The sequence below is a fragment of the Corvus hawaiiensis genome, chromosome 8, assembly GCF_020740725.1.
Source record: "Corvus hawaiiensis isolate bCorHaw1 chromosome 8, bCorHaw1.pri.cur, whole genome shotgun sequence".
Classification (NCBI taxonomy): domain Eukaryota; kingdom Metazoa; phylum Chordata; class Aves; order Passeriformes; family Corvidae; genus Corvus; species Corvus hawaiiensis.
In genome coordinates this window covers 1,300,557-1,317,267 of record NC_063220.1, presented here as the reverse complement: position 1 = coordinate 1,317,267, position 16,711 = coordinate 1,300,557, and the positions used below count along the sequence as shown (strand labels likewise).

The following is a 16,711-nucleotide window of genomic DNA, read 5'->3' as shown; positions in this document are numbered from 1 at the left end:
AGGTCTGCCTGGGAGCCAGAGGGCAGGGCTGGATGGGAGATTGGGCAGGAATTGTTCCCTGAGAGGGTGGGCAGGCCCTGGCACAGGGTGCCCAGAGCAGCTGGGGCTGCCCCTGGATCCCTGGCAGTGCCCAAGGCCAGGCTGGACACTGGGGCTGAGAGCAGCCTGGGACAGTGGGAGGTGTCCCTGCCATGGCAGGGGTGGCACTGGATGGGCTTTGGGGTCCTTCCACCCAGCCCAGGCTGTGAGTCTATGACTGTAAAACAAGGCCTTACTGAGAGGATTCAATAGAAAGTTTTTAAATCCAGAGCAGGGTTCCAAACCCAGACTCCAGGCACAGCATTTGTAGGCAAAATTCCCAGCCTGTGCCCCAGAACATGCCTTAGAACCAGTCCTGGGCTGCTGGTGCCTGTTTCCTCTTGGATTGAGCAGAATGGGTGCAAACAAAGGAAAATCAGGGGCGGGAAAGGGCTGGGAGGGGGCAGCCGGGGGGGTCAGGCTTTGCTCGCAGGGAACAGGGACAGGAGGAGAGGGAACGGCCTCAGGTTGGGCCAGGGTAGGCTCAGGGTGGATATTGGGGAAATTCCTTCCTGGAAAGGGTGCTCCAGCCTGGCACAGGTGGGTCTTCATCTCTGGAGGATTTAAAGCCGTGTGGAGGTGGCACTTGGGGACGTGGGGCAGTGGTGGCCTTGGCGGTGCTGGGATGGTTGGACTCCATGGGCTCACAAGCCCAATGCCCTTATGCCTGTGATTCCTCCTGCACATTAAACACCAGGAAACTAAAGGGTGATTCCTCTTCCTTGGGAATTTTCTCTCTGTGGGTTTGTTTTTCTTTTCCTTTTTTTCCCCAGTGAATAATTGCAGAAGCCGAGCCATGGCCTCCCTGGAGTTCTGCCAGCAGGAGCAAGTGGATCCTTGGCCTTGCTGTGCCTTGGTATTAATTTGTGCTTCCTTTGGGATGCAGGGTGAGTGTGAGAGGGGATTTCTCAGCTCCCAGTCTGGGGCTGGGCAGGATCTGGAGCCACAGCTCCATGTCACCAGTGTCACTTGGCTGAGGAGCTTGGCCACGTCTGCCCTGTCTTTGCAGAGGTGCAGTGAAGCTGCCAGGACCAGAAAAAAAATCCGATGCATTTTCCCTCACATGAGTTATTCCAGCCCAGTTCCTTCTAATGTGATAAAAATGTGGAATAGCTGCAGCACTGAGAGGTGTCAGGCTCCTTGAACCTCATTCCCTCTTTTCATGCTTCCATTTCCCAACCCGCCCAGCTCCCAGGGCAGAATTCCCGTGCATCCATGTGCTGTTGTGTGCATTATTCATCAGGATGGAAATGAGCTTATCCCTGACATTTCCGGAGTGCCAGGATCAGGGCAGAGCGCGGCTCTCGGCTCCCTGAACTCCGAGGCTGGTTCCCATTTGCTGACAAGCCAGAGGAGCTGCGTTTCCTGGGGCACCGGGAGCAGATGGCTCTTCCAGGAGAGCCGTTTGTCTGGGAGGTTTTATTTATTCCTTTTCTTCCTGCCTGCACTTCAGATGTTTGAATGGGCGCGAGGCAAACGCTTTTTATTCCTGTGTTGTTCCAAGGAGTGATCCTGCAGCTTTTCAGGGCAGAGAGGGCTTTAATTAAACTCTTCAGGGGGAATTTGCTTGATTGTATCGCTGTGCCAGGAGTGAAGAGGAAGATGTGCTGAGGATAATGAGCGCTGAGACAATGTAAATACCAGTTTGTGTGAGTGGTTTGCTTGCAGCTCTTGATGGAAGTGGCTCTGGGGTGTGTTAAGGCTCCTGGTCGAGGCTGGATGAAATGCTGCTGGTAGGATTTGATGCAAAGATGGATTTTCAAGGCCACTTCTCTTTTTGAACGGATAAGAGCAGGATGACTCCTCTCACTCCCAGCTCTGGGCTCCAGCTACAACTCTAGAGGGAGAGCACATCCCACTCTCTGAGCCAAGGAACTCAGCTGATTTAAAGAGATCATTTCTTAGGAGCTGGCCTGTGCTGGGTCTGCTGGTTTAATTTTTGGAGTTTCCTTGTGCCTTAAGACTAGAATTTAGAAAACAGCCCTGCCGAGCTGTAAATCCTCTGGCTTCACCCCTCATGTTAAAATTTCCTCTTTAAACAGGAAGAGTTTAAGTCTCCAGGGAATAAATCAGTGAGTAAAAATCATCTTGAACAGTCCTTTTCCATGGAAAGATAGCTGCAAATCTGGTTTTGTTTGCAGCTTGGGAAGGGTGCAGTGCTTGCTGTTCTATGATTTATTTGGGAAAGTGGGAATAACTGAATTTTGGCAGGGAAGCTGTGCCATTTGCACAAATATTTGGGATGCTCTGGCCTCAAGGATGTGTGTCTGCTACGTGGTGCATGAAACAAAGCCAGCAATGGATTTTATTCTGCATCTGAGAACAGCTGGACTGACATTTGGGGAAGATGTTCAGTAAAATGAAATTCGAATGAAAAAATCCAGCTTGACAAGAAACAAATGGAGCATTAATTTCTCACTTATCTAAGAAAAATGCTCTGATAGTGAAGCATTAAACATGAGAGAACCCAAACTATTTGAAGTTGTTTTAGATGAAGTAATAGAACTTGTATAATTAAATGAATTAAAGGGGACTCGTGCAGTCCATGGTGGGCACAGGGAGAGGGGGAAACGCCATCATATTCCTGTGTCTGGACTCTCCAGGAGGAGAGAGTTGTTCCCTGCAAACCCCTTTGCTTTGCTGTTTGCTCCTGAGAAACTGGGGATTATATTTAACTGGCAAGTCCTGGGGCAAGAGGAGGAGAATTCCTTATATTTATGTGTGAAAGGAGTGTGGGGGAGTCACAGGTCTGCCTCAAACTCGTTACAGCTGCAAGAATTAATTGTCGATATTGGTGGGTCAACAGCTGACTGTGCTTCCCTTGACACAGCCCCATTTTCTGGCTTTGTTGCATTTGCTGCCTCGTCCCCCTAATCCCACAGGATCTGAGGTTCTCCTCAGACCAGTGGAGCTGCAGGAGATGTCCAGCAGTATTCCTGCTTGGCTCTGTTATGCCATGGGATTTCCTGGGAAGCACAGTTCCTCCAGGATTTGCACAGAAAGTCCTGGTGATGGACTTGGACCAGCACAGCCGTTCCTGAGCTGGTGCTGTCGGTACAAACACAGGCGGAATGCAGCTGGGAATCCCAGGAGAGGCAGGGGCTGCAGCTGGGAGGGATGGAGGGATGGAGGGAGGGATGGATGGAGGGAGGGATGGATGGATGGATGGAGGGATGGATGGATGGAGAGGGAGGGATGGATGGAGAGGGAGGGAGGGATGGATGGATGGATGGAGGGAGGGATGGATGGATGGAGAGGGAGGGATGGATGGATGGAGAGGGAGGGATGGATGGATGGATGGAGGGATGGATGGATGGATGGATGGAGGGAGGGATGGATGGATGAATGGATGGATGGATGAATGGATGGAGGGATGGATGGATGGAGGGATGGAGGGATGAATGGATGGAGGGATGAATGGATGGATGGATGGATGGATGGATGGATGGATGGATGGATGGATGGATGGATGGAGAGAGAGGGATGGATGGATGGATGGAGGGATGGATGGATGAATGGATGGATGAATGGATGGATGGATGGATGGAGGGAGGGATGGATGGATGAATGGATGGATGGATGGAGGGATGGATGGATGGATGGAGGGAGGGATGGATGGATGAATGGATGGATGGATGAATGGATGGAGGGATGGAGGGATGGATGGAGGGAGGGATGGATGGATGGATGGATGGATGGATGGATGGATGGATGGATGGATGGATGGAGGGATGGATCCATGGATGGAGGGATGGATGAATGGATGGAGGGATGGAGGGATGGATGGAGGGATGGATGGAGGGATGGATCCATGGATGGATGGATGGATGGATGGACTGGAAAAGCTGCTCTCTGCCCAAGGTTTCAAGTGGAGACATGAACCGAAGGAAAGCAGATCAGCTCCTGGTTCCCAGCACATCCAGTTGTGCTGCTCCTGCCCTTCACCCGTGCCACGCTGACGCCCGAGATTTAAACAATCACGGCATGCACGGCACAGGAGTGGGGCTGGGTCCCTGCCCTCCCTGCCCGCACTGCCCGGCTCCGGCTCCGGCAGCTGCTCACGGGCACAAAAGTGCGACTGCCCTGGGGCAGGAGCAGTGCCAGGGCCAGGCTCTCACTGCTCCGTCCCTGCCTGCCTGCCTGTGTCATCGATACACAATTGCCTGGAGCTCTGCTAATTAATAATTAGCGTCCCTTTTGTCTTCTGCTGCTCCAACAGTTGTGTTCTGTGGGCTCTGGCAGAGCTGCTGCCTGGGAGGGGCAGGGCTGGGGCCCTGGCAGAGCAGAGCTGTCACTGCTCATTAAGGATGCTCTCCTGGGCCACCTTTGATGCATTGTGATCCTGTTTGCAGTAAGATTTAAGCATTTCCACTCTGATTCTGTGATCCTGTTTGCAGTAAGATTCAAGCATTTCCACTGTGATTCTGAGATCCTGTTTGCAGTAAGATTTAAACATTTACAACCTGTAAAAAGCTTTCAATATCCCATTCCAGCTAGGGAAGCTCATCCCGCCTCAGAAGGCTGCAGGTTTTATTTTGGGAGACATTCTGGGACTCCTTCCAAACCAACACCTGTTGAAGGAAACTTTGTCTTTCCACAAGTGACTCTGATGCTCAAGCTGAAGTGGAAATGATAAAATACAAACATACAGCGGGACATAAATTATAGTAAAAGTTGGGGTTTGAGGTGTTTGAGTGACTCAAAGCACTGGTTTTTACAAGGAATGATGGTGATGAGCAGGACCTTCTGGGCAGTTTGACTCAGCATGTTCCCATCCTCAGACCTGGGGTGGATGGGATCCATCTGATGCATATCCCTAAAAATCAGAATGAATTGTTTTCCTGAACTGGGCATTAAAGGGTTTTGCCTGCTGTAAAACTACAGTGTGCTGTAAAAAAGCTGAATCTGGGCAGGACTTTGACAGCTGAGGGTTTAACAGGAGTTGGTCCCTGTCACTCCTCCCCATTCCAGGCACTGAGATTCCTGAACATGCTGCTGCAGAGCTCAGCGCTGACGAAGGGGAAGGACCAGGCATTACCAGTCCAAGTAAACATCCCTCCACTTGAGCTGGGCAGTTCAGTTTGGCTGGGGAGAGGTCAGGGAGTGTGCCCTGCTGTGCTCCCTGCCTGCAGTGCAGCTGCTCCTTCCACAGGGCAGCTCCGGGAGGGATCTGAGCCTCTGGAATATTGAGAGCCCTCAAACCACTGCAGGCTCAGCCTTCACGAGAGGAATCCGTGAGCTCTGAGGATGGGGAAGGGCCCTGAGGAGCAGCTGAGGTCACTGAGTGTGTCCAGCTGGGTGGGGGATGCTCCTGGGGCTGCAGCTCCGACCTCTGCCCTCTGTGAGCAGGACAGGACCCCTGGGATGGCCATTCCATGATTCCCTGACCTCTGTTACACACAGGAGCCACAGGGCTGGAATAAGGCATAACAAAAGATATATTCTGGCACAACCCAGTTTCCAGGTGGTTCTGTAACACTGTGCTCCCAAAAATCCATTGCAGGGGTCACTCGTGGCTGGTGATTACAGGTTTGCAGGAAGAGAATAATTCCCTGTCACGGGAGGCGGAGCTCGGGTGGTGAGAAGGGTTTGAAGTGAAAGAAACTGGAAATAGGAGGAGGAGGAGGAAGAGAAGTGAGATCCCAGAGGAGAGGAAGATTTGATGTCCTGTTTTTAACCCCTGAAGGGCTGTGTTGTGGGATCAGCAGGGAAGCAAAGATCTCATTTGAGGCTCGGGTTCCAGGTGGGTGACGAAGGTGCTGTCAGACTGAGATTTGATGATGTGGAGGCTGAACGTTTCCTGTGAGTCTGGGGAAGGCCGTGCACAGCTTTCCCAGGAGAGGATCTCGGTGTCTGTGCTGCACATCTATAACTGCAAAGTGTCATTTGGCTGATGTTTTTTTAAATTAATTATAGATTTTATAGTTATGAGCAACTTTTCAGCCCTGCTGTCTCCCAGGCGTTAACAGTTTATCTGCACTCAGAACACCACACTTGGAAATAGTTCCCCACACATCTTCTCCAAAGACTTGGATGAGACTTGGAGCTGAAATAAATGTGCGTGGGCACTTTGCAACCCCACATAATTTGGAGCATATTTCATGATTGAATTACACCCGAATATCTCATCATTTTCCTCACTTGTCACAAAAGGTCATGCAAAGCTGTAAACAATCAATGGTTTTCATGTCTGAGACGGGCAAGTTGGAGCAGTTTTTTATGAGCTGTGAAGGTTAAACGAGGCACTTGCCAAGATCTATTGAGAGCCATCCAGGCTTTACATATTTTATGGGATGTTCAGTGCATGCTCATTACCATTGCCATTAATGGCTTATGATGAATCAAAAGGATTTGGGTTAGATCCCGCACGTGGAAATCAGACAATTTATCTCTTCTCTGGGGGATTATCCCTGTGATGGGAGGGATCTTTATGTGATGGAGTTTGTGTGTGAAAGAGGCTGTGCCAAACCTTACACTCTGATCAGGACAAAGATGCTTTTGGTGTAGAATTCCACAGCCCTGGGAATGCTGGTTATTTGTTTTTGGCCCTTGTTACAGGCCTGCAGTGGCTTCTCCCAGGAAACAAGGGACAGGATAACAGGGAAGGGCCACAGCTTACACCACGAGAGGTTTGATGGGACCTTAAGGAAAATTTCCCCACAGAAGAAGTTGTCAAGCATTGGAACAGGGAAGTGTAGGGGTCACCATCCCTGGAAGTGTTCAGAACACCGCTTGAGGACAGGGGCAGTGGTGACCATGGGGCTGTTGGGTGATGGTTGATGATCTTGAGTTTGTTTCCAACCTTAATAATTCCACAGTTCAGAGGATTCCATGTTAGCCCCTTTTACCAAATTCAGGACTCTGGGGAAGGGGGGAAGCAGAGCCACCTTCACCAGGGAGGGAGGGAAGTCAAGGTGCTGGCAAAGGCAAGGACAGTGCTGGAAGAAGATGGAATTTGGTCAGTCCTGTTCTGCCTCCTTGGGCTGCAGCTGCCTCACAGCCCTGGGTCACTGAACCACAGGATCATGGAATGTCCTGAGCTGGAAGGGAGCCACAGGATCATCCATTCCAGCCCCTGGCCCTGCCCAGACCCCCCAACAACCCCACCCTGGGCATCCCTGGCAGCGCTGCCCAAACGCTCCTGGAGCTCTGGCAGCCTCGGGGCCGTGCCCATTCCCTGGGGAGCCTGGGCAGTGCCCAGCAGCCTCTGGGGGAAGAACCTTTTGCTCAGTGGTTTTGACAAGGACCTTCGGGGCACTTTGACTTGGCACGTTCCCATCCTCAGATCTGGTGACAGCAATAACTCCCACGGCTCTGTGCCTGCCTTTCAAAGTAAGGCTTAGAGTGTTGTCATCGAGTTAATCTTGGAGCAGAGATGAGCAGGGATTAGTGGCTAAAGCAGGGCGTCCCTGTGGCCCCGGGCCGATTTAGGGCCTAATCCTGCCTATCTCACTTACACTCTGCAGAGATAAGGGAGCCAATATCTAATTACAGATCTCCTGGGGACTGTGTGGGATCAATCTCTGAGTGTCCCTGACCCCTGTGTAAGTGCTGAGCACTCTGAGAGCCGGCAGCAGGGAGGGATGGACGGCAGGCACAGAGTCGGATCTGTTCCCTCAGGTTTTCTGAAGGCTTCCAGGCATTAGATTGGATGAACTTTATCTCAGTGCTTAGGATTTGAGTGATGACAAAGCAGCAGCACGGGGTTATGGATCACCAGAGCACTGCTTCACTCTGGGTGTGCTGAGTGAAGTGGTGCAAGAAGGGATGGATGGGAGATTGGGAAGGAATTGTTCCCTGGCAGGGTGGGCAGGACCTGGCACAGGGTGCCCAGAGCAGCTGGGGCTGCCCCTGGATCCCTGGCAGTGCCCAAGGCCAGGCTGGACATTGGGGCTGGGAGCAGCCTGGCACAGTGGGAGGTGTCCCTGCCATGGCAGGGCTGGCACTGGATGGGCTTTGGGGTCCCACCCACCCAAACCAGTCTGGGATTCTCTGATAAACCAAATTCAGGGCTGTGTGGGTGTGAGACTATGGGCTTTAAGGATTTCACAAGTTGCTAAATTTGCTGATCCTATTTTTCAGAGAAGAAGAAATGCTGATTAATGCCAGTGGGATCCCTAAATACCCCCCAAAGCCATAAAAGGTTGATAGGAGGTAAGAGGAGGGGTCACTATGGGTAATGCCCCTGAGCTGGGCAGCCCCGTGAACTCTCTTTGGACACCTCATTCCTTCACAGGAGGAGCAATTGAGTTTCCTCCTTCCTGGGTGATTCACTGGGAGAAAAAGCAGAGATTTCCCTTTGCCCCTCAGCCCCAGCTGTGGTTTCTGTCCTGCCTGGCACAGGGGTGAGGGGGGTCCTGCTGGACTTTCAGGGGCCCCTGGGAAATGAAATCAATGGAAACCTTCCCAGAGGCAAGCACTGGGACGTCAGAAACTCAAAATACTGTGAATGTGGAGACTTTTATGTGGTTTGGGTTGTGTTTTGGGTTTAGAGTTTTTTGGGGGTTTTTTTTCTGTTTGGTTGGGGGTTTTTTGTTGTTGTTGTTTTGGTTTGTTTGAGGTTTTTTTGTTGGGCATTTTGAGGGGGTTATTTTTTTTGTTTGGGTTTTTGTTTGGTTTGTGTTGATTTTTTTTGATTGGTTGGTTTTGGGTTGGTTTGTTTTTTTTTTTAATTACAATTTTTTTCTCTGTTTTCTCTCTTTGCAGGTTTGCAGTGGCAAAGGAGGAGCCCCCAGAGCAGAACCAAGTGATTCAAACCCTCCAGATTCAGCCTTACACTGGGTAAATAATCCCCTGCAGGGACCTGGCCTGGATCAGGTGATGTTTTTGTGCTGGTGGAGAAGCTTTGTGTGTGTGAGGAGCTGCTGGGAGGGACAGAGGAGGGGCAGAGGGGACCTGCAGAGCACAGAGGGAGGGAAATTCTTACCACAGCTCCTTAACCCGCACCTCTGCCCCTCTGCAGCATCTCTTCAGAGCAGCCCAGCAGTGCCAGGTCTGCATGACTGCTCCCAGGATCCCAAAAACCCCACTCCCACCTGCTCCTCACAAAGCACCTGTCACTTTTTAAGTCTTGTAAAAAACATTTTATTTGTGCCCTACCATGGATTTTCTGCAGGCCTCACGTAAATATTTATAAGCCCCTGTGTATCTTTGATATGAAAGTGATTTCTCTCACGGTTCCTGAGCAGGAATGAGAGCCTTCCCAGCCCCTGCTCCTCATCCCTCCCGCTCCCTGGCCTCATGTGGAGCAATCCTGGCTCTGGTCCCTTCCCAGGGTGGCAAACGCTGGCCCAGCCCAGTTGTCTTCAGTGCTCAGTGATGCCTCAGGGCGCGTGGGTTAGAGCAGGGTTTCACTGACCCTTCACATCCCAAAATCACTTGGGGAGGCGGCCTCAGGGCCAGGCTTGGCTGGGGCAGTGGCAGGGCTGGGGGATGGGACCTGCTGCCAGGGCCTGCCACCACCCGTGTCCCCAGGGGATGGACAGAGGGGTCACAGCATCATTGCCCTTGGAAAAGCCCTCTGGGAACATCGATCCCAACCATTGCCAGCACTGCCAAGGCCACCACATCCCCACGGTTGTTAAACCCCTCCAGGCATGGGGACTCCACCTCAATGTCACTGAATTCATGGAATGGCACCCGGCTCAGATTTGTCTCCCTGCAGTGATTCCCTCACTTGAAATTGTTGAGCCACCTCTCTGCTTCCCGCGATGATTATTTCGGGAATTATTCATGCTGTGTGCTCGGGAGGATCCTCAGAGGTTTCCTTGGGAAGCTGCTGCTCCTCAGGGACTCGGCTGCTTGATATTCACAGGGTTCATTTTTCAGAAATATCCAATTTTCCAACTATTCTTTAAAGAAAATGAAGTTTCCTTCCCTCTCCTGAGCTGGGAGCGCATTTCTCATGCAGCAAACATGTTTTCTTTTGTCTTCTGGCAATCGCGCTGGGAAGCAGAGCAGGAACGCTCCAGGGCACTGTTCCCGGGCTGGGTCCGTGTTCCCTGGAGGCAGAGACCGATTTCAGGGAAGCTGTGGGGCTTTGCACAGGCTGAAAGCCTCCTGCCAAAACCTGTCCAGGCTCCGGGGACTTTTTGGTACGTGGGGATGCTTCTCATGAGGGTTCATATGGAGTCTCCGTGGCTGGAAGGGTTAAAAACATTTTTGTTTTTGACAAAACATTTTGGGTTTTTGTGGTGCTTTGCCGTGAAGTTTAGTGGGGGTGGCGGTGATCAGCCAGAGGTTGGACTGATGATCTCGGAAATCTTTTTCCCTACAAATCCCTCAGCCTCAGGGCAGGGTAGAGGACACCATCGGCTGCTCTTGGGTTTTAATATTTGGAGCTGCACCAAGGAAGTGGGGAGAAATCCTCACCAACAACCTTTGGTTTTGCTTTGGGGACTGCCATGCTGCTGAAGACAGTCTGGGAACTGGGAATTAGGAAAATTCTGGTGTTTCCCTGCGAGCAGCCAAAGGGTGCAGGCACTGATGGTCCCCTGGGGTCAGAGTCACCGTGAGGGGCTGCGGTGGCTGCCCTGCAAGGGAAAGGGGATTTTAGAATCCCAGAATGTCCTGAGCTGGAAGGGACCCACAGGATCATCCATTCCAGCCCCTGGCCCTTCACAGACCTCCCAACAACCCCACCCTGGGCATCCCTGGCAGCGCTGTCCCAAACGCTCCTGGAGCTCTGGCAGCCTCGGGGCCGTGCCCATTCCCTGGGGAGCCTGGGCAGTGCCCAGCAGCCTCTGGGGGAAGAACCTTTCCCTGGTATCCAACCTAAACCCCCTGGCCCAGCTCCAGCCGCTCCCTGGGGTCACTGGTCCCAGAGCAGGGATCGGAGCCGCCCCTGCGCTTCCACACCCCCCAATTCAGGTGCTAATTAATGAGCAAGTTGCCGTAAATCCTTGCCTGGGTTTTCCTTTCCTTTAGGCCCAGGTCGTTTCCTCCGGACACAGCCACACCCTGATGGGGGAGTCGCCAGGGACCTGCTCTGTTTAATGAGGAGGGATTAATTAACTGCGCGTTATCCTATAGATTTGTTGGGTTTAGCTCTCAGCTCTGCCGCTGCAGGGTGCAAACTGTGTCTGGCTAGGCCCCCTCACACACGGGAGGGGTGCTACAAAACACGCTCGATTTGAAGAGGATGCTTCAAGAAGGTCCACGTGCTGGGGATGGAGAATCATCTGGTGAGACTGGGGTCTGTGGAATCACCAGGGGAAGGAGCCTGGCCACAGCTGTGGAGAGGAGGCTGCTCTCCGAGTCAATCCAAGCCACAATCTGTCATCCCCAACTCTGTGTGTGACACAGAGCGCGGAGGGGGAGGACAGAGCTGGCGCATGGCACCCCAAGCCCTGCCATGTGTCACTTGCGCGGGTGTTACTTTCATTTGAATGCCTTATCCTCAAGCAGATGCAGTGGGTGATGATGTGGGGTTTGGAGCAGGAGCACTGTGAAATGTCAGAACATTCAACACGTGGCTTTGGGAGCCTGATCCCACGGGAGGGGAGCTGGAGGCGAGCAGGGAGCGCTGCTGGGCCACTCCAGGAGTGCAGCTCCTGCCAGAAGTGCAGAGCCGAGGGAAAAGCAGATTCCTCAGCCCTCAACTGCTGCATGTGGAGCTGCTGCCTCCTGTCACATTGCATCTCTTGTGTCGGGCTCTGATGTGACTGCAGATGTCACAACGCAGCACATCTCCCCAGCCTGCCGGGCTCTGTCTGCGGGGAGCATGGAGCTCCAAGAGGCTGCTGAGGGAAGAGCTTTCAGCTGTGGAGCCACTTCTCAGAGGCTGTGGTAGTGCGGGGGTTCTCCTGTTCTTCCCTGGCTGAGATGTGTGCGGGGTGTGTCACCTGTCCCAGGTGCTGTGTGGTGCCTCGGAGGCCTGGCTTGTCCCCCCCTCTCAGCCCCTCTCAGGCCCCTGATCACCTCCCTGTGCCTTCGTGCACGCTCGTTGGTTTGGAAAGGTCTGCAGGTGTGAACCTCGGGTGTTATTTCTGGATGAACCCATCTGCCAGGGTTTATCCTTTCCAGAGCAAAGCTGCAGCGTGAGGAACCCCGCAGCTTTCCCTGCAGGGAGGCTGCTCCTGCTGCCCGAGGACCTGTCCCAGATCTGTTGTTGTTCCTGTAAATAATGCACTCGGGCAAGTTTATCCAGGGAAAATGCTGATCTGGCAGGAGAAGGGAGCCTCGCTGGCAGAATGTGTTCATGCTGCTGTGCACAGCTGCAGGAGACATTGGCCTTGTCTGCCCACAGAAATGTCCCCTCCTGATGCCTGGGGTGGCTCGGGCTTAGCTGGGCTGGGCTTTGCACTGGTGAAAAAGGGAGAAACTGCAGCCCAAAAGGGTTTGGCCAAAGCTCTGCGGCACGGGGGGGTGTTGGGATGGATGATCCTTGGGGGTCCCTTCCAGCTCAGGAGATTCTGTGATTCCATGATCTCTCACCTTCTGTTGTATGAGTTTACGATGTGCATTCTCACCACGTTAAATACTAATTAAATAGCTTTAATTGTACTTGAATGACAGATCAGCTCTGTGCTTGGACTTTGATTCTTTTAGACCAGAGTGTCACAGACTGCTTTGGGGTGGAGGGGACTTTAAAGGTCCCGTGATTCCCACCCCCTGCCATAATGCTAAAATAGATTATGTGCTAATTACACATGCATAACTTAAATACCCCATAATTTCTCTTTTTAGGTAAAAGAGAAGTAAACTAAAAGTCAGTCTGTAGTGGAACACTCAGTGGCTCCCCTGTTATTCCCATGAGGGACAGCCAAATTCCAATTTACTCTTCCCAACCTTGCAATGAAATCCCAGGCTCCTTAAAATCCTCCTCCTCTTCCTCCTTCCCTGCATTATTGAGTGGCCTCTCATTGTGTTTGGGATTTCTAGGACAGGTCCCAGAACGGGCCCAGGAGGAGGCAGAGGGTCTCTGTGGGGGCTGCAGCCACACCTGGCACAGCCTGGTCCCTCACACCTGGCTCCTGTCACCTGACTGGAACAAATTCCTGCCACCGTGGGAACCCTGGGATGGAAAAGCAGGATGGTGCCTGTGCAGCGTGCAGTGCAGAGTCAGTGCAGTGCTGCACAGGTGCAGTGCACTCAGACCATGGCTGGAGGAAACTCTTTACCCTTATGCTGTCCCCAGTGACGAGTCCATTCTGTGGCCAGGGATCAGAGCTGTGATAATGGAAAAACGTGTCCTCAAGCCCCAGCCTCTGCCCTAAGAGAGGTTTTTGGTTAAAAACCACAACTTAAAACTTAATCCTGCCCAGTCTATTAACCCTCAAACCCAGAGGCTGATGCAGTTGGCTGGGCAGGGCTGGTATTTTAGGATTATGATTTAATTAGCAAGGAATTGTGTGGTTTGGGTGGGAAGGACCTTAAAGCTCATCCTATCTCACCCCTGCCCTGGGCAGGGACACCTCCCACTGTCCCAGGCTGCTCCAAGCCCCAGTGTCCAGCCTGGCCTTGGGCACTGCCAGGGATGAGGAATCCACAATTCCCTGGGCACCAAGACTACAGGGAGGTTTTGGAACAGCAGGGTCTGACCATCTCCAGTGGAATTTAGCAGGAATAAATAATTGCATTTGGCCCCTGCTGAGTGTTGCACCCCACCCCCCGTTTCTCCAGACCTGCTCCGAGGAATTAAAATAATCACATGCTGGTTTACAATATTTTTTATGTATTATTGATGGCCCTTTATAAAATGAAACTGCATCCCATTGCCAGGCACACAATTGAGACATTTCAGTCTATTAAGGTTTTATTGCTGGAGGGGACGGAGCTGCTCAATCCATCCCAAAGGCACGGGACCTTGCTGAAAATAGGGGAAATTTAGCTTCCAATAATGAATTCAATTGTTACAACTTGTTCATGATAGTGCTGTGCTTGCACTATGGTGTTATTTTCTGATTTTTGGATGCACTGTGCTCAGAGACCCCACCAACAAGAGGAATCATTTATTTCAGCTTCTCAACGTGCCTCAGTCAGCAGCAGGAAGGTTTCACTGAGAGGAGGAGCTGCCCTTCACTGAGTCCCTGTGAAAACAGCCACAGGATAGGGAGGATTCATCTCCTGGGAGCTCTTTGGGAGCCCATCCCAGCCAAACACAGAAATCCACCTCTTTTTAACCAAAAATGCTGTCAGCTCCCTGCTTGTTTTGGGGGGTTTCCCGGGCATAGCCCATGCAATGTTCTCTGGGATAGGAGGGGGTGCAGGCCGGTGCTGCTGCTGGAGGAACACGTTCTCATGGCTGCTTTCTCCACTCTCCCTGCAGGAACAAAACTCTTCCCAACCCTTCCTCTTCCCTGGAATGCTGAGCCCAAGTGTCCCCTGACATCCCAGTGGGAGCCAGCAGGAACTGGGATGGGCTGAGCTGAGTCTGCCTGGGCAGACAGAGGATCTGAGGATCTGCAGTGAGCTGAGGACTCCGTGGGGGAAACCTGCTCTGAGACTGGATGGGATCCCAGAATCCCAAATGGTCCTTAAAGCTCATCCCATGGGCAGGGACACCTTCCACTGTCCCCGGCTGCTCCAAGCTCCATCCAGCCTGGCCTGGGACACTGCCAGGGATCCAGGGGCAGCCACAGCTGCTCTGGGAAATCCATTCCAGTCCCTCACCATCCTCACAACCAAGAATTCCTTCCCAATATCCCGTCAAATCCTATGGATGGGAAGGAGGGCTGTTGAATGGAGAAGTAAGACTTGGCAGCCCTGTTGCCACTGTAGCTCCTTCCTCATTCCCAACATTGCTGCTACTTAAAACCCCAGAAACTAAAATCAACACTCTTTGGTTTGAGCCAAATGGGAATTTTCCAGTTAAAATGAAAAAAATAATAATAAAAATAAAGTAAATTATGTTAAAAGAGGAATTTTTTCTTCCCAAGTCACTGGGAAGCCACTGCAGAACTTTAATTTCTCCAGGAGGAGGATGGATTAATATTAAAGTGATGCTGTTCCACTACCAAATGTGAACAGAGGAATGTTTGTTTGTAGCAATATAAATAAGAAAGGACTCAGGGAAGGGCAATTCCTGAGCAGGTTGGACATGGCAGAGGTGGGGGATGTGTTGTGGGTCAGCACTGCCCAAATCCTTCATCATCCTGTGCCTGTCACAAGCCTTTGATTCCTGAACGAGTCAGAAAACCTGAACTGGGGGTAAAATAACCACTGACCTGGGTGACAAATGCCTCTGTTACTCCTTTGGATGGAACATCTTTAGAGCTGTCAGACAGCTGGGAAAAGCTGCTGTCACAGGGATGGAGCAGATTTTAGGGCCATATTTCAGATTCTGTTCTCTCTTTTTGGTGTTGTAAGACTCCATTCTCTCTTTTTTGTGTGTTATAAAACCCTGAGCTCAACCCCCACCGTTTCTGCTACTCCCAAACATTTCTCCTTCTCCCTGGTTGTTCCTCATCCAGGACTGCAGTTATCGTGCTTAAGTGAAGATTTAGGTGTGAAATGGAAGGGGGATTTTCACATCTTTAATAAATAAAATCATTTCTCAGCTAAGGGCACTCCAGGCATTGATTTACAGAGTGATTTCTCTTCACTCCCGGTTTTTATCCTCTTTTCCAAGCAAACAAAGCAACAGAGAGCTCCAGAGTGAAAATGCTGTGAGGAATCACAAATCAAGACTGCTCACTTGAACTCAGCCTAAAGTGAAGCTTCAAAAGGCCTGGAGAAGAGTGTGGATTACGAAGGAATCCCACCAGATCTGGGAATTCAAAGGAGAAGTTTTCCCCTGCTGGTGCCTGACATCCAGTGTGCAGGGCTAGGTGAGAGCTTGGAAGTTTTCCCATTAAATCATCCCTGAGTTTGTGCAGGGCTGGGTTTAGCCCTGGCCTCCAACAGGAGCCAGTCTGCCTTGGTGATTTTCCTCCTTCGAGTAAAGATCAAAGGGTTGTAATTTATCATGGAATCAAGGAATGGTTGGGGTGGGAGGGACCCTAAAGCTCATCCCTGTCCCACGGGCAGGGACACCTCCCACCATCCCAGGCTGCTCCCAGCCCCAATGTCCAGCCTGGCCTTGGGCACTGCCAGGGATCCAGGGGCAGCCCCAGCTGCTCTGGGCACCCTGTGCCAGGGCCTGCCCACCCTCCCAGGGAACAATTCCTTCCTAAAATCCAATCTAAAGCTCCTTTCTGTCACTTTAAGGCCTTCCCCCCTTCTCTTCTCCTCACACCTTCCACCAGACCAGGTTTTCCCAAGCCCCACCCGAACTGGCCTTGATTTATGGCACTGCCCAAATAAATAAATATAAATATAAACCCGTGGTTCTTCTTCTTTTAGCTTTTTAGTGGAAAAACCAATCCACTTTGCTTCTTTTTCTGCATTTTCCTGCTCGGCTGCTGTTCGTGCCCCGGAGTGCTCCAAGAGATTTCCCTCATGGAAAAGGAGTTTGGCTGGAAGGAGCCCCAGCCCCACACCCCTCAGGCAGCTGCTCCCAGGGCATTTTCTCCTCATCCCTCACTGGGAAAGGGTTCCCAGTGCTGAGTTTCCAGAGCACCGAGCACAGCCTGGCCCTGGGCTGCCCTGGAGCAATCCCGGTGCAAAGGATAACATGGGATTTGTGCAGGATTTGTGCCGCAAACCGGCTCTGCGTGGCTGAGATTCCTGAGGGAAAATACTCCTCCAAGGA

At 51.8% G+C, this 16,711-nt stretch overlaps 1 long non-coding RNA gene across 2 annotated transcripts; it reads left to right on the top strand.

Annotated features, from left to right (window-relative positions):
- Window positions 1–1,401: 1,401 nt before the first annotated feature.
- Window positions 1,402–14,600, top strand: LOC125329084. 2 transcript variants are annotated; one of them, XR_007205038.1, is made up of 4 exons: window positions 1,402–1,494; window positions 8,161–8,232; window positions 8,785–8,859; window positions 14,348–14,600. It is a non-coding gene; the product is annotated as an uncharacterized LOC125329084 (long non-coding RNA). The 2 variants fall into 2 exon arrangements; XR_007205039.1 differs by lacking the exon at window positions 14,348–14,600 and adding an exon at window positions 11,005–12,593.
- The last annotated feature ends 2,111 nt before the right edge of the window (window positions 14,601–16,711 follow it).